Source organism: Talpa occidentalis, unplaced genomic scaffold, assembly GCF_014898055.3.
Source record: "Talpa occidentalis isolate TD23 unplaced genomic scaffold, MPIMG_talOcc4v2.1 talOcc4.2, whole genome shotgun sequence".
NCBI lineage: Eukaryota > Metazoa > Chordata > Mammalia > Eulipotyphla > Talpidae > Talpa > Talpa occidentalis.
In genome coordinates, this window is record NW_023602073.1 from 112,338,999 (window position 1) to 112,363,565 (window position 24,567).

General features: G+C 39.7%; 1 protein-coding gene and 1 long non-coding RNA gene across 4 annotated transcripts in view; one reads left to right on the top strand and one right to left on the bottom strand.

The window, feature by feature from the left end:
* The window catches only part of FYN (FYN proto-oncogene, Src family tyrosine kinase), a 199,794-nt gene that overhangs the window by 74,770 nt on the left and 100,457 nt on the right, over nt 1–24,567 (bottom strand). The window lies entirely within an intron of this gene.
* Nucleotides 17,325–23,362, top strand: LOC119252793 (uncharacterized). Its single transcript, XR_005126919.2, has 3 exons — nt 17,325–17,442; nt 20,008–20,080; nt 20,580–23,362. It is a non-coding gene; the product is annotated as an uncharacterized LOC119252793 (long non-coding RNA).

Consider the following 24,567-nt stretch of genomic DNA (forward strand, 5'->3'; position numbering starts at 1 on the left):
AAAATTTATTTGGTCACTTACAGAGTTTTTTCTTTTGGATTCTGGTTGATTTCTCTTTAATGTTAAATAAAGATCCAACTTTCAGTTTTAGTTTTTCTGAGAAGGTAGAGAGAATTAAAGAATTAAAGCTGGGCTGAACTGAGAGAATAACTGGCCACTTGGGACTATAAGTTCAAGCTATTCAGACACCGAGTGGGATCCTGGTGAATTCCACAGGGGAGACCTGCAGACCCCTGATCAACTCAGCAGAGTCGAGAAGCACATACATGATCACAGCCATTCATGAGATTGTGGGTACTTAAGACAACTGACCCTCACGTCCCTGCCCCCCACCTCCATAAGAGAACAAGGCTCTCAGACCCACTGCTTGCAATATATCTGCATTCTCTAGTTACTTGATAAAACAGTGGAAACACATTACAATGTCACTATAAGCCTAAGTCAATGATTTGCTTCTTTACCAGTGTAAGTAAAATGGATTCAATCAGACAAATTATTCCTTGCTTATGCTTTTCCTATATAAAAGTTCCAGGACCAAGCTAAGGATGGAATAAGGCAATTGTCTTGGAGCAAAGTTTATGGAGATGCCAAAACTCTCAGCAGTTAGGATAAAAAAAAATTGCATTGAGATATTATCTTGATTCCTGAGTTTTTGGGAGCCCTTAAATTATGCACCTCAGAAGAGTACCTCATCTGTCTCCTTCTGTTGCCAATTTGGTAAAAGTCCATCAACTGGAGGTGTTGTGTGACTAGAGGATGCCCAGTTACGTGATTACATATGAAACCACCTAACAGACTCAAGACAGTCTTCAAAGTAGACTTCTGTTGGCCAAGGAATCCTATCGCTAGAACTTATCCTAAAGAAACAAAAAGAATACACACAAGGATTTCACCGTGCTCACGTCAGTGTTATTCATAATAAAAAACTGGAACTAATCTAGGTACACATCCACAGAGGATTAACAAAATATGTTGTCATATCGGACTCTTAAGCAGACACTGAAAAAAATAATGTGGCAGAATAGTATTAATTCTGAAAGATGTTTATGATAAAGTAAAAAAAAAGTTACAAAACCTTAGGTAGAATGATTCTATTTCTCTTGCTTCCATATTTGCCCTCTATAGCCCATCCTCAGAGAGAGCTTTTTAAAACTGTTACTCCAGGTCTTAAAATGGTTTCCTATTATATTTAGAATACATTTAAACCTCACAGACATCCATGCTCTGGCACCTGACTCTCTCTCTGGATTCCTCTTCTCCAGCCACATTGGCTGCCTTTACTGTTTCTACACAAGCTTTTCCCTTTGCCTGACATGTTCTTCCCCAAAATACCCACATGCTGGCTCCTTCCCAGGATTCAGGTCTCAGCTCAGATGTCCCCTTCTTTCTCAGGGAGGTTTTTCCTGGCATCAGTGCTCAATTGGCCATTGCTCTGTTACCCTATCATATCATTCCCTATTATTTCCTTCACAACATTAGACATTCTCAGAAATGATCTTATTTATTTATTTCTTATTTCCCTCTCCCAAAGAGAATGAAAGCGCCACGGGGCTTTTTCTGACTCTTCACTATGCACCCACAGTGTCCCAAACCATGCCTGGCACAGAGTAGACACCCTGTGGATGACTGTGGGGAAATGTTTCCTATGTAAAACACACACACACACACACACACACACACACAAACACAGAGGCCAACGCACACACATGTGTACACACAGAAATTACCAAGGGACTGGAAGAGCAGAGCATAAAAGAGTATCTCTGGAAACTGAAATTCTGCATGGTTCTAAATTTCTTCATTGCACTTACTTTCATGATGACAATAATGTTCTACTTTTGAAGTAATGCAAGCAAAATTGTTTTCCCTGTTTATTTTTTAGAATACTGTCACTAAGAAAATGCTGCCACAGCTGGACTGAGAACCAAGAGACGCCAGAATTTGAAAAAATATTAGAGGAATTGAGTTCAATCCTACTTCTCATTTCAGAGAGGAGGCTGAGGTCCAACATGGATAAATAAGTACTGGTTTACAGAGTAGAACACATGAAAAACTGATCTAATAGTCTTTCACTACACCAGTGGCTGTCAAACTTTAGGCACATGAAAATTATCTGGAAGAGATGGGTACACAGACTGTTGGGCTCACCTCCAGAGTTTCTGAGTCAGTGGGTCTGGACTGGGGCCTGAGAACCTGAATTTCTGACAAGTTCCTGGATGATTTTGATGCCTCTGGTCTGGGAGTTCATACTTTGAGAAACACTAGGCTATGCCACATTCTTTCTCATGGCTCCCTTAGAAATGTCTTGTTCATTTTCTAGGAATGATAGTGATGACAACAATACCGTCAACTGAAGAGTTCATGGGAAACCCTAGATTTCAGTCCCCTCTCCATAAGTTCCTACTAAAAAGAAGCAAAGGGGATAGAGAAAAACAAGTCTGAGAGTCTGCTCTATGCCAGGCATTGTACTAGATGATCTAAATTTTGTTTGTTTAATCCATTTTACTGTAGAGAACCTAAAGACTGAGAGATTAAGAAACTTGCCTAAGAGCAATTAGGAAGTGAAGGTAGTCAGATTTCAAATCCATGTCTATTTGGCTAGAAAATCCATGCTCTTTCTCCAACCTTCAGAATTGAAAGGAAATTCTGCCACTTGTGACATTCACAGAGGAAAATCAAAGGGCCCTGTTGTAGAAACAAGCACTCCGAAGAAATATTAGTGACACTGAAGGTGAAGACACCAGTCTTAAATTCCAACCATTTCTGTGGGTCAAAAGGCAGGGTTTTTTCATTTACATGATATTTAGCAACTTCCAAACTCAGAACCCTAAAGCAAAGATGACTGGAGCTGATGCCTGGTTCACTGCAAGTTACCTGTGAAATAAGTGGGAGAGAAGATTTTTATCATCAACCTCAGCTTCTGACAAAGGGTAGAATTCACACAAGCTCGGTGAGGAGGGGAATTAGCAGACTTTGTAGTTGAACAGAACTGTCCCACTATTTGAAGAACTAATTTTGAATTCAAAGGTTGAACAAATACGGCAATGCATCATTTACTGTCTTAAGTGAAGAATAAACTAGAAGCTAGTTATTGATTTCTATTTATTGATGAGGAAATTAATGGACCAGAAGAATTTAGGTTATAAGGTCACCGAACCTACAATCACCCTTGTAATTAATTGGCGACTTACAATTTAATTTGTCTTATATTGTGGTCACACTTGACCCAAGTTTGAGAAAGCTCTGATATTAAATATTGTGACTGTCAAGGTGGATGATGGCATACTTTGAAATCACAGTTTTGACCAGAATTCCAAATGAAGAATGGGTGAAATATTACTGGTTTACTCTAGGAGCAACATCAAAAAATGTAGTTTTCCTTTATCTGTTTTTCTTTTCTTATTTCACCTCATGATTTCATTCCATATGCATTATTACAGATTCCTGAAGCAGTTGCACAAATAAATTTTATGTGAAAATCAAAAGAAATACTTTCTGTGTATTTTTGGCTCTAGTCCAGAGGTGTGAAGCTTCAACCAAGATCACTAGTGTGATTAGTCCCTTCCTGGGTCCTCTCCAAAGATCTTTGGTGCCTCATTTTTTAGAAGCTCATTTTCAAACTATGACCAGTGAAATGCTTATATAGTTTAGCTAGCAAAGCTGGCTTGTGGGGTCCTTGAGAGAAAGGTTAAGTGGGAAAGAGGGCAGAGTGGATATATGAAAAAAAAGACCAGAGGATCCTAGAGATGAGTATCTTTGATATCAAAGGCAACTTTACTATAAATACAATGTTGGCTGTATTTAAGACTTGGCATGAATGTGGTCTCCTCTGTGCAGCATATCAGTAAGGTAGACAAAATCTAAATGCTTTATTTGTTAATCTGAAAAAATCTGGCTCTTTCACTCCCAGTACAATACATGATTTTTATTTATTATAGAAAAAGAAGGGTGAAGATCTATAGAACAAACCCTGGGTCACAAAACCAATGAGCTGTCTCTGTAGTCAGCTACTGAGTCAGGCATTTGAGAGAGGACATGAGAATGGACTCTTTTTTGCTTCCAACTCCTGCTCTTTATGAATGGTTGGAGAATAGCCATCTTGCCTTCCCAGAGGAATGGTGCAGCTGCACATGCAGGTTCAACAGCCGTTATCCTACTGTTAAATGTTTGCTTTTAAATATTACATGCCCTTGCAGAGATCACTGTCTCATTATACACATGCACATGGGTAACAAAGCTCGGTATCTGCTTTAGTGTCTGCATTTGTGTCCTGGCAAGAAAAGCCACCCTCTAATTTCTACCTGTATGAGCAGTTACCTAGTCCATGAATTTCAAATATATTTCAGCAGTGTGTGGTTGACTTCTCTTGATTCTCATAGATTTCACAGTGGACTTTGCCTGGGGTAGTGCATGTAGGAGACAAAAGAATAGCCACTTGGCAGATAATACTTTTCAGGCCTTAGGGAGGGCACTCAGCTGGAAAGAGCTGTTTTCCTTGGAGATCGGAAGTGCTTTTCCAGCAATTATTTGATCTTTCCTGGGAACTTGTGTTTCTGAACAATCTCCCAACCTGGTGGGAGCACACAAACTTCTATTCTGTTCCCTGCACTATCACCAACCAGACGTGCGACTTTGGGCAAATCATCTCTTTACTTTACCTCAGTTTTCTCATTTGCCTGCTGGGACAATTCTTCTTTGCCTATTCAATCAATGGGATTTTGTGAAGCTGAAACAAAGTGGTATATGTGAAGGCATTTAAAAACATAAAATGCAATTTTTGTGTTTATATCATGTTTTTCATTTTTTTTCCTGACCTATCTTACATAATTAGTGGTATGTCCTCATTTTCTTTCTCATACCTAGGCTCATATTACACTTGGAAAAAGAAAACAAAGAGAGCAGGGCCAGGACAATAATGTTGTTCAAGAAAGCCTGCTTTTGCTAAGGCCACAGAACATTCTGGTCTTTTTTGTGTCCTTTTTAGAAGTCCCATAAAAGACTACTGCTGCAGCATTGAATGAATGAATGAATGAATAAATGAATGAATCCATCCATCTACCCACCCAACCACCCGCCCACCAATACTACTAATCCAGCAGTGTTCATAGAATACAAAGGTGCAAAATGCCACCTCATCACTGAAGCGCGTCTAGCTGATGGGAGAAGGCAGATATGGAAAGGACCTCTCCTACTCCAGTGAGCTTGCCTAAACAAATGCACATGGTGCTCTGGGAGCTCAGGAATGTTTGCTTGTACCCCAAGGAAGCAGGGGCAGGTTCTCAGAGGATGGGTGGTATGCTGAGCCTGCAGGAAAGACTGGTGAAGGAGGAAGTTGGCAGAGCACCCCCTGCACTGAGGGACAGTTCTCAAGAAAGCACAGATTCAGGTAGGAGCACTGCAGGGAGCTGCCTTGTTTGGTGTGACAAGAGCCAAGAATGAGGATTGGCAGGCAACTAGAAAGTCAGGCAGGGCTTAAACATGGAAGGGGAAGCAGGCCATCAAGGCTTCTGAGCAAGAGTTATAAATAGGCTTGTATCTCAGAAAGATTATTTAACAGCAGGAAGAATAGACTGGATGGAGAGGGTGAGGGGCAAATTAAAAGATTGAAAATTTGTTAATGTAAAGACTTGCATTTTATAGAACAGAACACTTTATAAAAAGGTCCTGGTTAAGAACAAGCAGTCTTTCACATTCTGAATTAATACATCCAGTCAGAAATTAGGGAATGATATATGCCTTCCAAACATCGTTCTTCAAGACATAAATTTTCCTTATACAACTTACAAGCATTGATTTCCTATACAATCTTTTGTGAAAAGAAAGGTACTTGATGCTTGTATAGTGTGGTTGGCCATTTGTGTACTACAACATCAGGAAGGGTGCAAAGGAAACAGGAACCCAGTGTCCTAATATGCACCAGGAACAAAACAGTGGTGATGAACCTGGTAGCTAGTTTGGAAGAAAATATCTCAGAAGTAAAAGAGAATTTCTAATAATTTTGGGGAAGTTTAGCAAGTATTACAGATTTTTCTATCCTTTTTTCTTGGTGGCCTTTAAGTTAGGTATTAATTAACATTTGGTAGCATGTATGATAAAAGTGTATAGTTCAATGAGTTCGAACAAACGTATCTACCCATATAACCTAAACCCCATCAAGATGGTGAACATTTTTATCCCCCTAGAAAGATCCCTGGGTGCCCCTTTGCAGTTAATTGCACCTAAGACAACCACAGTCATGATTTCTACCACTACTCATTAGGACTTCACACAAATGCAATCATACAGTATGTATTTTGTGTCTATTTAATTTTGACACTTATCCATGATATTGTACATGTCAGTTGCTCATGATTACTGAGTAGTAGATTTCATTGCTTTACTCATTATGGTAGCTTTTGTTGCTGAGCAGTATTCCAAGGAAGGAAAACTAACATAGAGCCCTAGGCCAAGACAAGAGGGGTTTCCCTCTTGGTTTTCCTGTTTGCTAAATAGAGTATGCAACTAACTGCCTACCAAGGCAAAGCAAAATGCCTAGGCATGGGTCTGCAAGGCCAATTGAAGTGGTTGACTATTTTCTGTGCTGTCCGGCACTAACTCTATGTATGGGTTTTATCTTCAGATGCCTCTAAACAACCACAAGTGCTAACCCTCAGGCAAACAGGAAAACCAAGAGGGAAACCCCTCTTGTCTTGTCTTAGTGCTATGTGTTCGGATCATAGGAGTGGATAAAAATGGCCACCAAAAGAGACACGTCAACTTAACCAAGGATTCAGATATTCCTGATGAATGGTTACACAAATCAGGAAGCAAAAATAAAAATAATCCTTAAAAAAATCAAAATGTGTTCACAGAGCCCTCACATGGCCTAGGGCTCTATGTTAGTTTTCCTTCTGAACTGTCAATATTCTCCTGTCACAAGCAGCACTTTAGTGCTTACACAAAGGGGGCGGGGGGTCAGAAGAAAAAGAAAGTGATTCAAAAGTAGTGTAAAAGTAGTGGCCAACAGAAGGACAGAGAAGAGGGGTGGGTAAATTGTTGAAAAGGGTCCACTGTACAGTGAAGGCAAAATTAGACTTGGTGCCAAATATAATGTAGTATATACAGATGTTGATTTTAATGCTGTAGTTTGAAACCTATATAATGTTACAACCCAATGCTACTGTAGTAACAAATTAAAAACAAAAATACTCTAAGAATTCATCAGTTTTCAATGAGAGAATTACATCCATGAGTGCCAAGTAACTACTTAGCGTGATTTTAATTGTGTTCAACCAAGAGATGATAGCCGAAAGCTATTCAATCAATGGGATTTTGTGAAGCTGAAACAAAGTGGTATATGTGAAGGCATTTACAAATGAGAAGAGCCGATGAGCTCCAGCTGAAAAGGTTTATAGAGCAGCAGAAGCAAAAGGCAAAAGTTAAGAAGGGCATTCTCTTAAAAGTCTGGTGTTTTAAAAAACTCTGTTTCCTTATCCTTTGGAACTGTTTAAAGAAGCATCACGAAAGATCCCAAAGACTCTAAGAAGCTTACTCTGTCTTCTCCTAGTTGTCATAATTCACTATGAAAATCAGATATGAACATATTCTGATGACTTGAAACACACTATTTGGGTCAGTTCCTCTGTCATTGTGCATTGCTTGACCTTTGAAATGAACTAGTCATTTTGGCTCCAACATTCCCATTATCATGGGAAGTGATGGTTTGCAAAGTCATGCTGAATACATGTTGGAAACAGAAAGCTCCAGCTCTGGGTGGAGGCTGATTTGGTTCCAAAAATCATGTGGAGAATGTCCTAAAAAAAAAAAAAAAAAAAAGCTGCAGTCTTCCTTTACCTTTTTCCAACTTGATCTGCCTACTTGCTCTCTACTTTGTCCATCTCACTTTGTTCTGAAGTAATTGCAAAGTTAATGATAAGAGCAGCTATTTTAGTTGAGCACTATGTATCAGATACTGTACTTTCTGCTATATTCTCAGCAGCCTTTGAAGGAGGCACTATTATTATTCATACTTTAATGATGTGGAAAATATGACATCACCTCCTCAGCTTCCATAGTCATTTATTACTACTAGTCCAATGTGGTGTGTTGTTGCCTCTGTTTAGTGGTAGGAGGTGGGGGTGAGAAGATGTGAAATTTGATGCATGAACGAACAGAAAGCAAAATGATCCTCTTCTTTGCTCTCCCTTTTTACATACTTTAACATTACATTTTGTAATTAGGTCAAAGTAAGAGATATCACTATAGAGAGCTACAGCTGAACTTTAATAATTATTTCTTTGGTTGTTAATTAGACTGAATTGGGATACAGCCTTTGGAATACATATTCATTCTGACAGCATTTACAGTACAAGACATCTCATAAATATAAGTCATTTAGAACATTATCCACAGGAAGCAGCTAGAGTTGGTAAGGGAAATTTGACATTAAGGAAATGCAGGACTTCATGGAATTAGAGGAAGGCAGGAATAATATATCACACAGTAACACTATCTAAGGAAGAGCTAAACCATATTTTCAATAGATATACAGACTTCACAGCAGTTCATTCTTGCTTAACCTCTGTGATACTGATATGCTAAAATCAAGAGCAAAAATTAAAAGAAAGATGAACTAGATTCAGGGACATTTATAACTTCAAGAGTTAGAGGCCTATTGTTTGGTGCAAAGTTTGGGTCTGTTTGGTCATATAGACCAGTGCTGACCAATATGGTACTGGAGGCATTAACCACATGTGGCTGGTCCAAACTGAGATGTATGTAATTGTAAAATAGATAACTGGATTTCATAGATAGCGTATGAACAAAAAGAATGTAAGTGATCTTATTAATAAATTTTAAACATTATGATTTGAAATGATGACGTTTTGGATATGTTGGCTTAAATAATACACATTATTAAAATTACTTTCATGGTCTCTTTTTGCTTTTTTATGTGGCTACTAGAACATTTTATATTTCCCATATAGGCTGCATTCGTGGTCTGCATTATAGGCTTCTATCCGACAACACTGGTATACTCAGCAATTAAAACGAGTAAGTCAAATTGAAGATTTGCTGCATTTGATGAAAAGTGGAGAGCCACTTGCAGTGACATATGTTCCCCAGGGGGTATATAAAGTGACTGAACAGAAAGCAAACATATGTATTGCTGTTCTGGCCCAACACACTGGTGATCTCAGGTAAGCCGCTCACATTCCTGGGCCTAATATTTTGCTTCTAGCATTAACATTTTGAGACTGTGGCAAGCTGCAAAAGGCTGGTAACTCATGGGTGAAGTTAAATAAAAAGATACCCTGTATTTGCTCAGTATCTGAAGCTCCAGATGTTACCTGCTGATCTGTCACAGGTCGTGTACTTTTGACTAAGTCTTTTTTGGAGCAACAGCTGAAATTTAATGGCAATAATAATCATATTTATGATATACAGTCAGGGCTAATGTAAAGAAATGATGATACTATTATATGACAAGTTTATATTTCTCACATGGAAAAACTTAAGAGCTCCTTAATAAGCCAACAAACATTTACTAAAAGGTGAACCCAAAATGTTCTAAAACATTCTGGGCGAAGAAGACCTTGAACCAACTATTTTTTTAGTTCAGGTTCAACCCTGTTTCCCTTTTTATTTTCAAAGTATCTAATTACTACTGGAATTTATTCTGCATATTTTTGCATGATTCTAGAATTTTTCTTAAAAGGTAAAAATTTCAATTTAGATAATCATAACTAATTGGGTAAAGTTCCAGCATGATGTAAGACAAACAGCATTCCTGAGCCTATATTTTAAATAAATGTATGCTCCAAAGATGTGTGGAAACAAGTTGGATTTAAGAAAGTGCAGGGATAAAAGTACCGCAAGATGGAAATCCTGCTTATTACAAAGACCTCCAGAAATCTGCATGATCTCCCCTGGAAAGAATCCATTTCTATAGAATTTCCCTATTTTAGTTAATTTACTCAACAACTTTAACTTCTGACCATGTAGTGACAGTTTGGTCAACTGCTAATATAGCTGTCCATTCTAAAGCAGTCCTTGCCTTTATTTAACTAGCTCCAGATTCTTTCAGTTGTGACTGTCTATTACACATTTACAATATCACGAACACTGACAAGCCCCATCTGTGGTACTAGAGGTAACCTGAGAAATACTGAGTAAAAAAAGAAATGTTAGACATGCAGGCTCTTTCTCTCTCTTTTTTCTTCTTCCCTTTTTACCTCTCCCCTCCCCTCTTTTTTTTTTTTGGTGAGGCTATCTTTATCATGCCAATCTATTTCAAGTCTTTTTATTTTGTCTAACTAACATTGAAAGCAAGTTGGAAATTTTTCCTGACTTGTCAACAACAACAAAAAAGCACAAATGACTTGTGTTTCAGTCATTCCATACCTTTGAGGGAACTTATTTTACAAATAAGAAGGGGGGTTCAATGTCACAGAGCAAGGAAAAGAGAGATGGCCATCTTTATTTTTGAAATAGGTAGATTGAGATTTGATCCACCTATAAAGGAGAGCAAGTTTCAGTGGGTCTATTGTGCAAGATAACACTTTTACTTAAAAATGGAGAAAATGATCCTGCATTCTTTCTCTCTGACGCTATCTATAATACCACATTTGAGAAAACACTAAGAGAAACAGACTTAAAAGAAGAGCTTTGGCCGGCCTTTCCTCAGCATTTTATACTTTTCATTGTTCTTATACAACCTCATTCCCAATTATTGAACTGTTTTGGGGGCACTGGGGACAGTACATCTGGGAAACACAACACATATTTCTCTATCTGTTTTCTCTGTGAATTCTTTTCAGCATCTTTTTTTTTTTTGTGCAACAGGAAGGATGTGGGCTCCTTTTCAGATTCAAATGAGGCAAATCAGCTCCCTCTCAGGTTGACAACATCATGCTTTTGTTACACAGTAGCCTGAGAAAGCTAGAACTGCCCTCTCTGGATGGGGAAACCATTTCATCCTGGGGCTTAATCTCTATTTTAACATCAAATCCGAGACCACCCCTCCATAAAAATAAGCAGAACAACAACAACAACAACAACAAAAAACCAGCTGCCGTAGTATAACACACTATTCAATTAAGAGAACTATGATTTTTGGAGTTGAAAAGAACGGGATTTTTGATGCATTCACTGACATTTTAAACTGCATGGACAGGTGTTTTGAAGTATCAATGTTTCCTTTCAAATTATTCAGAAGCTTAAAAAATGTGGTCAGAAAATCCCACCATGCCTTTCCCCCAAACATATATTCCTAAGCATGCAAAACAAAGCATGCAAAATGCATCCTAAACATGCATTCATAATGTAGCAAATAATCAAACATTAGACTTTCCATCTAATTCTTAAAACTGGATGTTTATTGCTATTACAACAAAAAGATCAAAGCAAAATTATAGGATGAAATGTGGTACACTGTTGGATAAATAGTGTCTCCTTATTAATCTAATCTTTGCTATCTTGGCAAATTAGTCCTTAGTAGTCTAATCTTTGCTATCTTGGCAAGTTATTTACCCTTTCTTAAGTGTCACATCTCCCTTCATCCATCTATCCAAAAATTATATCCTGACTATCCTGACTATCTGTTAGGTATGCGGCTATTGGTGAGCTCAAAAGGTGAATGAGATATCATCCCTGCACTGGAACAACTTTTAATAAAAACAAGTACACAAATAGTCTTACACAAGACAATTGTCACTTGGAAGAGACACAGGCTAATAGGCATTAAGTGGTGCGAGAAAGCACTTCCCATAGAGGGACCAGTCAAGGCTTCACTGAGAAGCATTTAATTTATTACTTGAGAAAGGAGCACAACATTTGATCTAGAAATGGGCTGGATATTCCTAGTCTGAAGAACAAGTCACGCAAAGATGGGGTCAGGGAGGCATGGGAGACATTTATGGAAGAGAGATAAGCCTACTAGGTGGCATGAGGTCTGAGGAATAGGGCAGTGGCTATTCTGAGCAGATTGTCCATTACTGGTGAAAGACTGGTCTTAATTTAGAGTGTAGAAGGATAGCTGAGCATGAGTGACTAGGTCTGGCAGCTCCAGGCAGGTTGGCTCAGCCACGGGAGCACCCTGAAGGGGACACGTAGGTAGGAAGTAGCTTTATTAGTCCCAGCCAGTATTAATGAGTCCGATTTAGAGAGGTAGCCATGAAGGTGGTGTTATAGGACAGGGAGAGGGGCAGCCCAAACCCCGCAAACCTGCCTATTCTAAATGGGTTCTGCCATCCGCCGCATCAACACAAAACATAGGAGACTTTAATGAAAAGGAACTTTAATAAAACTAGGAAACAATACAGGTAAGGCAAAGAGTCTAGTTTCTAAATGAAGCACCCAAAGTTACCCGTCCCCTCGTGGGTAAAAGTCCATCCAAATGGGATTGGCCCAGAGCAAAGCCCCAAAGCCTGCCACAAGTCTAAAGCATCTTCCAGTGGGGACCCACAGCAAAGGGTCAGAAATAACCAGACAAGCCCGGAAGGAAAAGAGCAAAATCAACATCAAGATAAAAACTGCCATTGTCACCTCCCCATAGGTCTCACCCACATCTGTGTCACCCAGTCTACGACCAAAAGACAAGCGCAGTTTCTTCACGTGTCTCTAGGCTCCATGCGCCTCCTCCAGGCCTCCTGGCTCCATCCTGCTTCCTTCCTCAGTCTCTTCTTGCAGCTTCTCCTCTTCCTACTCAGCTCCACCCTCCCTTGGGAGGGGCAGGGAACCTCCCCCTTTCCTGGGGACCACCCTGTTACAGTGGGATGAAGGGATAGGGAGGACTGTCGACTAATAGAATAGGAATAAGGGATTTAGTTTATCTCTAACATTCTAGTTGACATTATCAAATCTAATATTTGATAGTTCAGCGTAAGTGAAGGAAATTGTTACAATGTCTACAAAACAAGGCTAAAAAATAGCTCTGGGTGAAAATCATTCCCATTTTTGTAATCTTAGCATTAATTGGTCTTATGAAAAAATTGGCCTTATGGAAGATGTGTAGGAGTGTTAGATTGAAAAAAAAAAAAGATGTATTTGAAGTGTTTCATTCAGCATTTGGTCTGATCCCCCATATCAGACGCTTTCATAGGAGGGATATTTAACCACCTTTCTATTTTGATCAGAGATATGTGGTTCCTTATGGATTTTAGCAACACATCATCCAAAAAGGTCTCTCATAATCCCTTGAGAGTAAAGGGGGAAATGTGGTCTAGATACCAGGGCAATAAAATGGATGAGGCTGAGCAGTGAGTTCACCTACAGAGCAGCTTCCAGGCCTCTGGACTCTGAGTTTTCAACAACTTTGCCAAGATCTTTGATGAATATATGGAAACTATTCTTGATCAATTGTTGAAATGAAACAGACTTTCAGAGGGTTGCAAAATGTTGTAGGTGATAAATATATCTGGACAGGCTAGAGTAATAGGCCACAACTGAGATGATATAATTAGAAAAGGAAAATGTGAGGGTCGAACAAAAAAATGTTGCATAAGTGCAGGATGGGGGAACGTGGTTTAGTGGCAGCATGTGTGAAACAGATATGGGGGTTGTTAGCGGAAAGTAATTTCATTTTGAGTCAACTTTTTGACGTGGTTGTTCAAAAGCCAGTCTGACCGAATGTGGTATTTACTGAAATATAGCATTTAGTAATGCTTAATGTAAGTTGGGGCTCCAGGAACATTGAGAAACATGGGTGCTTTGGATAAGTGTACTGAGTAAAGCTACTTAACAAACACACTCAGCTTAACCAAGGAAAGATGTTTGCTGGTTATCACGGAGGTCCTCTTAGTTGAACTGAGGAAGGAGGCTAACAGAAAGATCAAGGAGTGGCTATGCCTATTTATTCATAGCAAGTCTGAACTTTGAGTTTTTAAATTGTAATGATAAATGAATTTTTAGGAACTGAGACAGAGACCAGTAAATTATTGTTCTTCTATTTCCTATTAAACACAATTCTGGGGCCTCCCTGGTGGTGCAAGGGGTTAAGACGCAACCTATGAAGCTATCCACAGCCACCACAGCACGAGTTCGATGGCTGGCAGGCCAGGGAGCTACCCACATGGCTCAGCAGACCTCTCCTGACTTGCCCGCTGTTGCCCTCAGCAGTGTATTTCAGTCAGTCTGCCTGTTCTGTTCCCCACTCTGTCTCTGGTGAATCCTCTCACCCCCCACACCTCTGGCCTGTACCCAGTTTTTGCATGTATATATAAGTAAATCTTTAAAAAAATAAACACAATGCTAAGCACTATTAAGCTATTACTTATGTTGGCTTCTGAAGGCATGACTCTTCAGCTGTATGAATAGTTCTATGTCACAAGGGGGGGTGCACTTTCCTGATGGTTGGGGAGGATCATGGCACTCAGGATGTGGAGCATTCATGACTTAGAGCCAACTCCCTGCAAGCACCAAAGGGTACTGTTTCCAAGTGGGAGGAGATCTTATGCTATCACATACCATACCTCCCCTCAGTGTACAAATTGTGGACTCTGAACTTCAAAACAAAATTTACTTTATGTCAGCAAATGAGAGGCAAGTTTCTCCTTAATGATCTATTGGAAACAGAAAGATCAAACTAGCATTACTTCTAAACAATGTCAGATTTTTTCTTTTGAACAGGAAATTTGTTGCTATGCCTTGTTCTCCCTCCTGGTGCAGTGTACTTTTGATCTTCAGGGAAAAGACCTCATGGGCACTGATGTACATGCTTAAGAATAAGAGGTAAGAGTCACAGCCTCTAATTTTCAATTGCTTCCTTGGAGAGAATTCCTCACATAAAGGGATTGGTGGTTTTTTAGCCTCGATATGGATATCTTCCTAAAGGGTTTTCTTAATAATTGTCCAATAAAACATTCCTTACAACATATAGATACATCACACACACATGTATGTGCATATAATTTGATAGTTTCTCAAGTCATAACTACATAGAGGCTAGAACTTTAGAAAACAATAATGAGGGTGCTGAAAGGAACTGCAATTATGGAAAAACTAATAAATTGTTTGGCTCAGAGAAAATACTTAAGCTGTCTTAAAAAATAAACTGATGGGGGCATATGAAAAAATGTTCAACATCACTAATTATCAGGAAAATGCAAATCATAACCACAACAAGATACCACTTCACTCCAGAAGAGTTAAAAAATTAAAAAATTAAAAAATTAAAAAATTTGTAAACAAATGCTAGAGAGATGTGGAGATAAAGGAAGAGTCTTACACTGCTGGTGGGGATGTAAACTGGACCAGCCACTATGGAAAGCTGTATGGAGATTCCTCAGACTACTAAAAATGGATCTACCATATGATCCAGTGATTCTACTCCAAGGAATCTACCCAAAGGACACAAAAACACCAATGCGAAAGAAACTTGCACCCTATGTTTATTGCAGCACTATTTATTATAGCCAAGATATGGAACAACCCAAATGTCCCAAATTAGACAAATGGATCAAAAAGTTGTGGTATTTGTACATAATGGAATATTACTCAGTGATCAAAAAAAGTCAAACTCATGCGATTTGCGACAACATGGATGGAGCTGTAAGGGACTGTGCTAGATAAAATAAGTCAGAAGGACAAAGAATAATATCAGATGGCCTTTTCTGTGGAATATAGAGGAACCAAACAAAAGGTCAAGAAAAAGTCAAATTGAGGCATATAGCAAAGGGAAGTGGGTCTAAACAGGAGAGGAAGAACACAGGGGAATATGGTGATGGTTCATGGGTGATATGGTGGTGGGAGAACTATAGGGACTATAATGATGTAATAAAAAATAATTATTATTAAAAAAGAGGGAAAAGGGCCTCCCCTGGTGGCACAGGTGGTTGAGTGCTGTGCTGTGTCTGCAGCCTCTGTAGCGCCGGTTCTGATCCCGGCCGGCCGGCGAGGGTCCCACATGGTGAAGCAGACCTCTCCTGTCTCGCCTGCTGCTCCTCTCAGCAGTATTTTGTCAGTCTGCCTGTTCTGTTCCCCACTCTGACTCTGGTGAATCCTCTCACCCTCCCGTGCATCTGGCCTGTACCCCAGTTCTTGTATAAATAAATAAATAAATCTAAAAAAGAGGGAAAAATAGACATGTGCTTAAAAAATACAAACAAATAAAAATTATGTGACTACTTATAAAAAAATAAACTGATGGGTTATTATACTAAACAATATTTCTTCTGACTTGTTTTAATAATGAGAACTTCCCAAAGAAGGCAGAGGGTATCTTGACACTAAAGATGTTCTGGCAGCCTAAGGATGAATCGACATCGTTGCACTAGATGGACTTTAAGGCTCCTTTAAACACAGTAGCTTTATGGCTTTGTTATCTCTATCTCTTTTTTTTTTTTTTTTCTGAAATAGCCCATGGAGTGGAAGTTAAAAGGTAATCTGAAGATGACTGCTTTGAAGTCAGGAAATTGAATTCATAGTTGCTTATAAGTTGAGGAAGAAATTCACATTCTACGACAAAGAAGATAATGCCAGCAAAGAATTCTTCAATACTCTTCCTGGATAATGCACATAACCATGTATAAAGCAAATCATCAGGATTATAAGGACGAACTGACAAACATGGTGAAAGATTTTAAGAATGGATTTCTTTGTGATTGATGGCTTTATAAGTAAACAAAAGAGTCGAACAACACAAGAGGTTTAATCTAAAGGGTATATCTAGAACTCAATGTCTGTAGCCTCTGTCAGAGAATATACATTAAAAAAAATGGAAAGTTTAAAAAAATTATCATATAATAACCTATGAACCAAGCCTCAATGAATTTTGTGAAATTAGTATCACAAAAGCAACATTGTCTTTTAACGTTGATTCCAAAACAAAATTACTAAAAAGCTTATTTGTTTGAGAAAGTAAAATGACTTGCTAGTAACTCATGTCCAAGTAAGAAATAATTATAACTTAGAGAAGATGAAAATATCCCATATTAAAAGCTGTGAGATTGTACTAAAGTTGAACTTACAAGAAAGTGCTTAAATCTTACCCTAGAAAAAGATTAGTAAAATAGGTAAATAGGCAAATCACCAAAAATGATCAAGAAAAACGCATGGGGGTACTTAATACCCTACCCTCTTTCATTAAAAATGAAAGAGAGACATAGAGACTCAGCAGAGATTTAAAAATAAGAATATACTATGAATAATTCCACTGAGGACTTAGAGGGTTCCTCTCTAGTTTATGGTTCCCACAGAAAAATTACTCTTGAAAAAAATGAGGAATTTTTGTAGAGGGAGTTACCTTGAACTGAAGATGAAATAAGGGAGAGGGAGTTACCTTGAACTGCGGTGAATCACATGTATTACTGGAAAAGAAATACAAGCCGGAAGTTCCAAGCCTCTGAAAGGCTGGTTGACACCTTCTCTTCTCAGCTTATAATAAAGTCAGCAAAAACCAGCCCACCAAATGGCACCCCATTTGAGGAAGCATACAATCTTTTAAAGGGAGACGCTGGTCAAGAGGTAGGTAAAGGGAGGGTTAAGAAAGTTCTTGAATGCTTGAATACTTTTTCATCTACATGAAGATAACATGGAGGGTCACTTTAAAAATTCTTTTAAACTTTCACTACAATCAAATACAGGATGACATTTAAATTCTAAGAACTGCTATATTCAACTCAGACTCCCAAATGCTTTTTACTGAAAAGCCTCAATGAATTTTGTGAAAGTAAAATGACTTGCTAGTAACTCATGTCCAAGTAAGAAATAATTATAACTTAGAGAAGATGAAAATATCCCAGTATATTTATTTATATTTATATAAATATAAATAAATGTTTATATTTATTTTTATATTATTTTTAAATAATTAATTTTATTAATTTAAATAAATTATTATATTAATTTAAATAAATATTTATATTTATATTTATTTTTATATTTATATTTATTTATATATATTTATTATAAAATATCCCAGTATATATATTCAGTATATATATACATTTGTATGGGACTTGTCCTGCTCATGTTTTTGTGTTAGAAAAGCATTCTATGGGGCCTCCCTGGTGGCGCAGTGGTTGAGCGCTGGGTTGCGAAGCTGCCTGCAGCCTCTGCAGCGCCGGTTCGATCCCCGGCCGCCAGCGAGGGTCCCACATGGCGCGCAGACCTATCTGGCTGCACACTGCTCCCCTCAGCAGTGTACTTCGTCAGTTTGCCTGTTCTGCTCTCCACTCTGGCTCTGGTGAATTCTCTCACCCTCCCGCGCTTCTGACTCTACCCAGTGCTTGTATAAATAAAAATAAATTAAAAAAAAAAAAAAGGAAAACATTCTATGGCACATACAATACTTTTCCACTAAGAGGGTGATTATCATTTTTTTTTTTTATACAAGCACTGGGTACAGTCAGAAGCGCGGGTGGGTGAGAGAATTCACCAGAGCCAGAGCGGGGAGCAGAGCAGGCAGAAGGACCACAGTACACTGCTGAGGGGAGCAGCGGGTGGCAGGAGAGGTCTGCGCGCCATGTGGGACCCTCCTCCGGTGGCTGGGGAGAAGCCAGGGATCGAACCAGAGCCGCATAGGCCGCGGGCAGCTTCGCAACCCAGCGCTCAACCGCTGCACCACCGGGGAGGCCCAGGTGATTATCATTTTTGATGAAGTAACAATAAAAATCAGAAAACTTCTATATTTACTTGGATCTGTCTTGGGCAATACCTTAATGAAAACAAGATTATCTGAATATGTGGTTGTATTACTTTTGCATAACAAATAGTATGTTAAAAACCTTATTCAGTGGAATCAACCAAAAGGAGCTGAAATAGGAGACTGCTTTCCTATTTGATTAAGATATAAAACATGAAGTACAATTTGCAATCATTTAAAAAAATTTCCAAACTTGCATAAGGAAAGGGCAGTGAACAAAAAACTAAACAATGTGTGTGATTGTCTCTGTGCTGGAATAATGGGAGTGACTTCTGGGTGATTTTCTTTATTTTCTAATATTCTGCACTATAGGCTGTATTAATTTAATCGTACTTTAAAAAGTTTGCCATAATGGAAATACCTAGAACTCATATATGTCTCTAAAATTCTCACAAACTAAGTACAGTTTCATGGCAGCCAAAATGATCAACAAAATATTGTCCTTCTTGACAGGTATGGGAGGATATTTCTTTCTTACTCCTGTTCTACCTAGAGTGGTAGTATCCTGCCTGGAGTATGTAAGTGCTCTCAGGAGATGTTGAAAGGTTTCAGCATCTACCCCAAGTTGGCATTTCCTTCCCTTGGCTTACTTTCCCCGCCATTAACATGGGAGAATGTAGAGCCCAGTCCGACAAGCGGGGCAGCAGGATCATACTGGGAATTCTGGGCATGGACAAAATTTCAATTACCACCTTCACAATGTTGCTACCCTGCTCAACAACTTAATTCAATCCTACAGCTTGACTTGCAGACCTCCCACACCAGTGCACCGACACCTTTCTACCAATCTCTCATCTCCCCACCATGATTTCTACACCTTGCCCATGCAGCTCACTCATGTGCCAGGCCCATCACCAGCCTCACCCCTCGTAGAGCTTTCCTCTCAGGTCCTCAGGCCCATCTTGGGCTCCCAATTCCATGGCTTATCCTCAGTGCTGGATCATGTTGGTGTAGGGCAGTCACAGTATTTCACTGTTTCCTGTGCACAGCAGGGTATCTTAACTGTTGGGGCCAAATCCTATAACTCCTTGATTCTCCCCATTGCCTTCTATCAATGCCTATGACAGGGCTGTAATGTGACAGGTTCTTAAATCCAGGGGACAAACTTTCAAGGTGGGTGACTTTGCTGGCATTTTTCCTAACAAAAAATTTTATGAATAATTTTTACTTCTGTTTTATCTGCCTGCCTCCTTCCTTTTCCCCCCTCCCTCTACTGCTTGTCCCATACTTAAAAGTAGAAAAGAACATTTCCCCTGCTCGTTCTCCTCAGTTGATGTCTACATACTTCCTCTAGTTTCTTCAGTTATCATTTAACTGTGCTAATAGATAGCAAATCTCAGTGTAAACAACCAAGGCGCCTGATCTGCTTCTCTTCTCACTCCTAGGTACCTGCACCCTGAGTGTGCTGCACCCTCAGTATACATTCCCACCAAGGGCTATGCGCTTCGGTCCTGAATGGTGAGTTACATTATTCACTGATTTATTCACCTACTAATTCAACACCTAGTTACTTAGCACCTTCTATGTGCCAGGCATTGTTACTGAAACTGACGGTTGTAGGTCTTGTTTCCCCAACTAGATTGGAAGCTCCCTGATGGCACAGTCTGTCTGCTATAATTATTTAAATGTTACAAGAGACTCTAGCTGTGTGCTCATAAAGAGTCTGAAAAATATTTAATGGACTGAGTGAAACTAGAAAGAGAAAAGGAGTAAAGCAGAAGGCTACAGTTTTCGCTCTTTACTCTTCCCCTTGTGGTGTGACTACAGAGATGGTATAAACACAAGGAAAATCTCCAACTCTAGCTGAATGAGTACAGCCTCCATTTTTACCCCTGAGCCTCTGTCCAGGCAAATGAGACAGTGACATATGTGAAAAGATACACTTTTAAGTTGCAGAATTTTTTACAAATATGAAGTGTTGCCATCATTATCATGTATTATCTGTATCTTGATGCAGAGGTTGATTCCCAGCAATAGGCAACCAAGTCACCCATTTTGCGAGCTCCTGTAACCAGCTGCAAATATGTACGGTATGGAAAAAAAGCTGAAACTTGACAAACCCCAAGTGGAAAAAAAAATGAGCAAGAACAGCCACACATCCAAAGAGAGAGCAAACCTCACTGCTTGGAGGAAGAAATCCTCTAATTACCTCCACACTTATGCTTGCTTCCATCTGCTTGCATTTAAAGAAGCCCAACTACTGGGTTCCTCACAGCTGCGGAGAAGAAAAAGGAAATGCATCCCAGTGCCTGGATGGCCGCAGCAGGCAGGAACCAACAACGAAGACAGAAGGTTCATAAACAGATTTAATATCTTTTATGCAAAACTGAGCAAACATTCTCCAGGTTGGGCAACCATAAGAAATAATAATGGAAATCATTCTCAGAGGAAGGCAACAGCAGTGTGTGTGGGCAGGAATGCTGCAGCAATGTACTCATCTGAAGCAGCCAATGAGCCTTCCCAGGCAAGTGTCGCATGGGGCCCAGGCTGCAATTAGGCTTCCTATGGGGAAGGGACCGGAAGTGCAGGTACCCACACTTTACCAGACTGGTGAAAAAAAGTCTGCTTTAGGGCCCACCCTTGGCAAAACTCCCAAGTGGCCTTCTTAAATTTCAGAAATGTCAGCCTTCTGATTTGATCTCATTTTGGTTATTCTGCCCTTGCTCTTTCTACCTCATTCTCACCAATTCCCCAGGCTCCCGGCTGCCTCCAGTCTTAGAATTCTGGGTTGTCCCAAACCATCACAATTTGAGGAAGCAACAAAACAATATAATTTTTTAAAATCGCAGCAATGGAGGACAATGTATTTTTAGCTAATGAAATTGTGCTATACAGATGCAAAGAGATGAGATGTTTTCACATTGTCAGGTAGTGGCAGGGAAATGGACCCTTATCTCATAGCTACAACACATTACACATTCGGCAAAAAAGGGAAACCAGCATTTAGAGGCACTTGCTATGACCTGCAGACTAGCTAGGTGCCTTCACATATTTTATCTGATTTCAAACCGTACAATGATCCTATGAATTGGGCTCAAATAAATGAAGCAACTTTCCCCAAGTCTTCTAGCCAGAAACAGTGGCAAAGCTCACTCTTCCTTTTAGCACTAAATTGTACCACTTAGAGACTTCAGGAGAATGGAAGCTGATGGTGTAGTTAACTCATGAGACTTAAGTCTCACGGGCTTTGAATTCTGTTCAGGATAGATAGAGTGAAAAGAGAACAGTGTAATGACATGAACATCAGTGAGGAACCTGAGCCCAAGATTAACTTGAATGGTATCACTGGGAAAGGTTGTTAATGGAAACTTTTTGGATTCCTGGTGTAACTGTTATTTTGCAGTTTGTGAGGACCCTGGAGAATTCTGTAAAGGTGACTTTTGCATCTCTAAGCAGCTCCCTCCTTCACAATATGCTGAAGTTAGAGGGGCCAGAGCCAGTGGCACTTGGCCTCAAGTACCCTGAAGGGCGTAATCAGGTAATGCCAAGAGAAGCCAAATTTGGGCACACAGGGCTTTCTGCAGAAGTGGGAGAGGGGCCTACTGGCTGCCTATCCAGGGTCTCCCTGCACCGTCAGCAACAAAATGCCCTCAGAACTCCCCTGAACAAATTCTTTCTGCCTGCAACCAGCACAACCATCTATCAAAGCAGGACCTGCATTGCACAATGGAACAGTGTGGGCGGCTCTATGTTTTTGATGTAGTATAAAAAAATTGACTAACCCCTTCCACTGGAAGGAACAGCTTCAACACGTAGGTTGTATGTATGCAAAATGTTCCTATGGGTAAATGATAGGATCCCACATAAGTGTCTAGATCTGGAAGAATACTGTCCATCTTTAAGTTCAGCTCTGGCCTTTCATGAGCAGCAGCAGCAGCAGCAAAAGCAGCAGAAGCAGCAGCAACAGCAGCAGTGAGGAGGCTCTTGCTCTGTCGGCACACAACTGAGGGCTCACCCTAGAAGCGCTCTGCTTCCGTATCTGGCTTTCTAAGTCATCTACGACCTCGCCGGTTAATGGTGATGTAAGGACATCTCCACACTTGTTATTTTTAAGGTTAAAATTCAATCAATTCTTGAATCTGTCTCCTTTGAGAGAGTATCAACAGGGCAGGTATCTGAAAATAACTTATGTGTTTTATTCATTGCTTGATGGTTAAGACAAAGTTTGCTTCTGATGGAATTCCCTTCCCTACCCCCACCCCAACATTTTAATGTGAAATCATAGTCTGATAACTTTACTGAACATTTATATACTTGCCAACTAGCTTCTACATTATATCATATTTGCTTTATCACGCAGTTATCCATCTAGCCATACTGTAAAACTTTTTTTTCTATACTGTAAAACTTTTAACTGCACATTTCTCCATGGTCCTTATTCTTCTAAGGTGCCACTTAAGAGGAGCATGCTTTTCAGACACCTCTGGGTGTGAATCTCTGCTTGAGTACTTACTGGTGGGAGACTTTGGGAAGGTGTATAATTTCCTAGAGCTTCAGTTTCCATAGTTATAAACTCTGTGTAACAATGGCCAGAGGTGCTGTGAGGATTAACTGCAATAACTGCAATAAGCACATTTAAGGATATTTAGCCAATTTTTATTCGTAGGCTATGTACTCTCTCCTATCTATGAAAAAAAACTGAATGTCAAGCATTAATAACAATAATCCGGGTACAGGTAAAACAAGAATGACATCACTTCCATAGTTGCTGGAGCTGGGTGGAGGATCTTTGTTAGCCCACCATGCTATAATGTTTATTTTCTATAAATTTAAATTTTTTCATAACAAAACAAAGACAAAAAAGCCAAATTGGCTGCTAGACTATATCAAGAACAAAAGGATTATATATAAAAAAAAAACCTTTGAGGAAGTAATAAAGAAGTGACAACACTGGGGTTAACAGTGCAGAGTAAGGGAGGCCTTGGGTGCTCTCGCTCTCATGGGGTTGGGTAGGGTGGGTCGGGGTGGAATGGAGGAAGAACAGGGCCTGGGTACTCTATAAATACTCCTCAGGTAACTTGGCTTACCGCCTGGTAAGAACTTTTGTACTGGTGGAAAAATGCAGAACCACACTTTCCAGAACATTAATTATGAGAATGAACATTTCATATAATGCAAAGCTTGTGCCTTCAGCTCATTTGCAGGCAGATGACAGTGTTAGCAGCCTCTGATTTAGCAGAATAAAAAATATTTGTAACTGGTCAGCCTCCCTCTGTAAGTTAGGATGAGTTAATGAAGGGCCCAATTAGACTGCATTCTCCCACATCACTTATCAACAATCTCAACTGAGAACTAAGAGGTTTTCAGAATCAGGGACCTGGGGAAATTTGGAGGTGGGGGGGGGACCTATTACAAATGTTTAACAGAGAAGTGAAAGGAAAGGCTTCATTTCTTTCTTAGAAAAGAATAATGTACACCCTCCTGTTCCAGTCCCTTAATTCCTTCCCTTCCCTGCTGTGGCTCATTCTCTCTTGTTCCCCTTTGCTGGCAGTTGGAGGCAAGGAGGAGGTTGTGATGGAACTCTGGGGTGAGATAGAGTGTGTTTCTGGGAACCCTTTCAGTGGGGGTGGAAGCAGGGTTTTTGAAGGGTAGAATCACGTGGGGGCAGCTCTACTGAGTTGGCCAAGCTGGGCTACCACAGGGGAGCAACAAAGCGAAGGGTTGCTCTGTGGGCTTTCTGCATGAGGTCAGGAAGAAGAAAGCTCATAACAGAGGGAACCACAAACAGTGGACATGTGCTCACATGTGACCCCAAACACTTACATACATACAATCCCTCAGAGGATCTGTCAGAATTTTTTTGTCCATACAAATTCGTAAATTGAAGCTGTAACCCCTGATGTGACTATATTAGGAGGTAGGACTTGTAAAGAGGTAATTATAGTTAAATGATGTCCTAAGGGCTATAAGGGGGCCCTCATTCAATGGGACCGGTGTCCTTACAT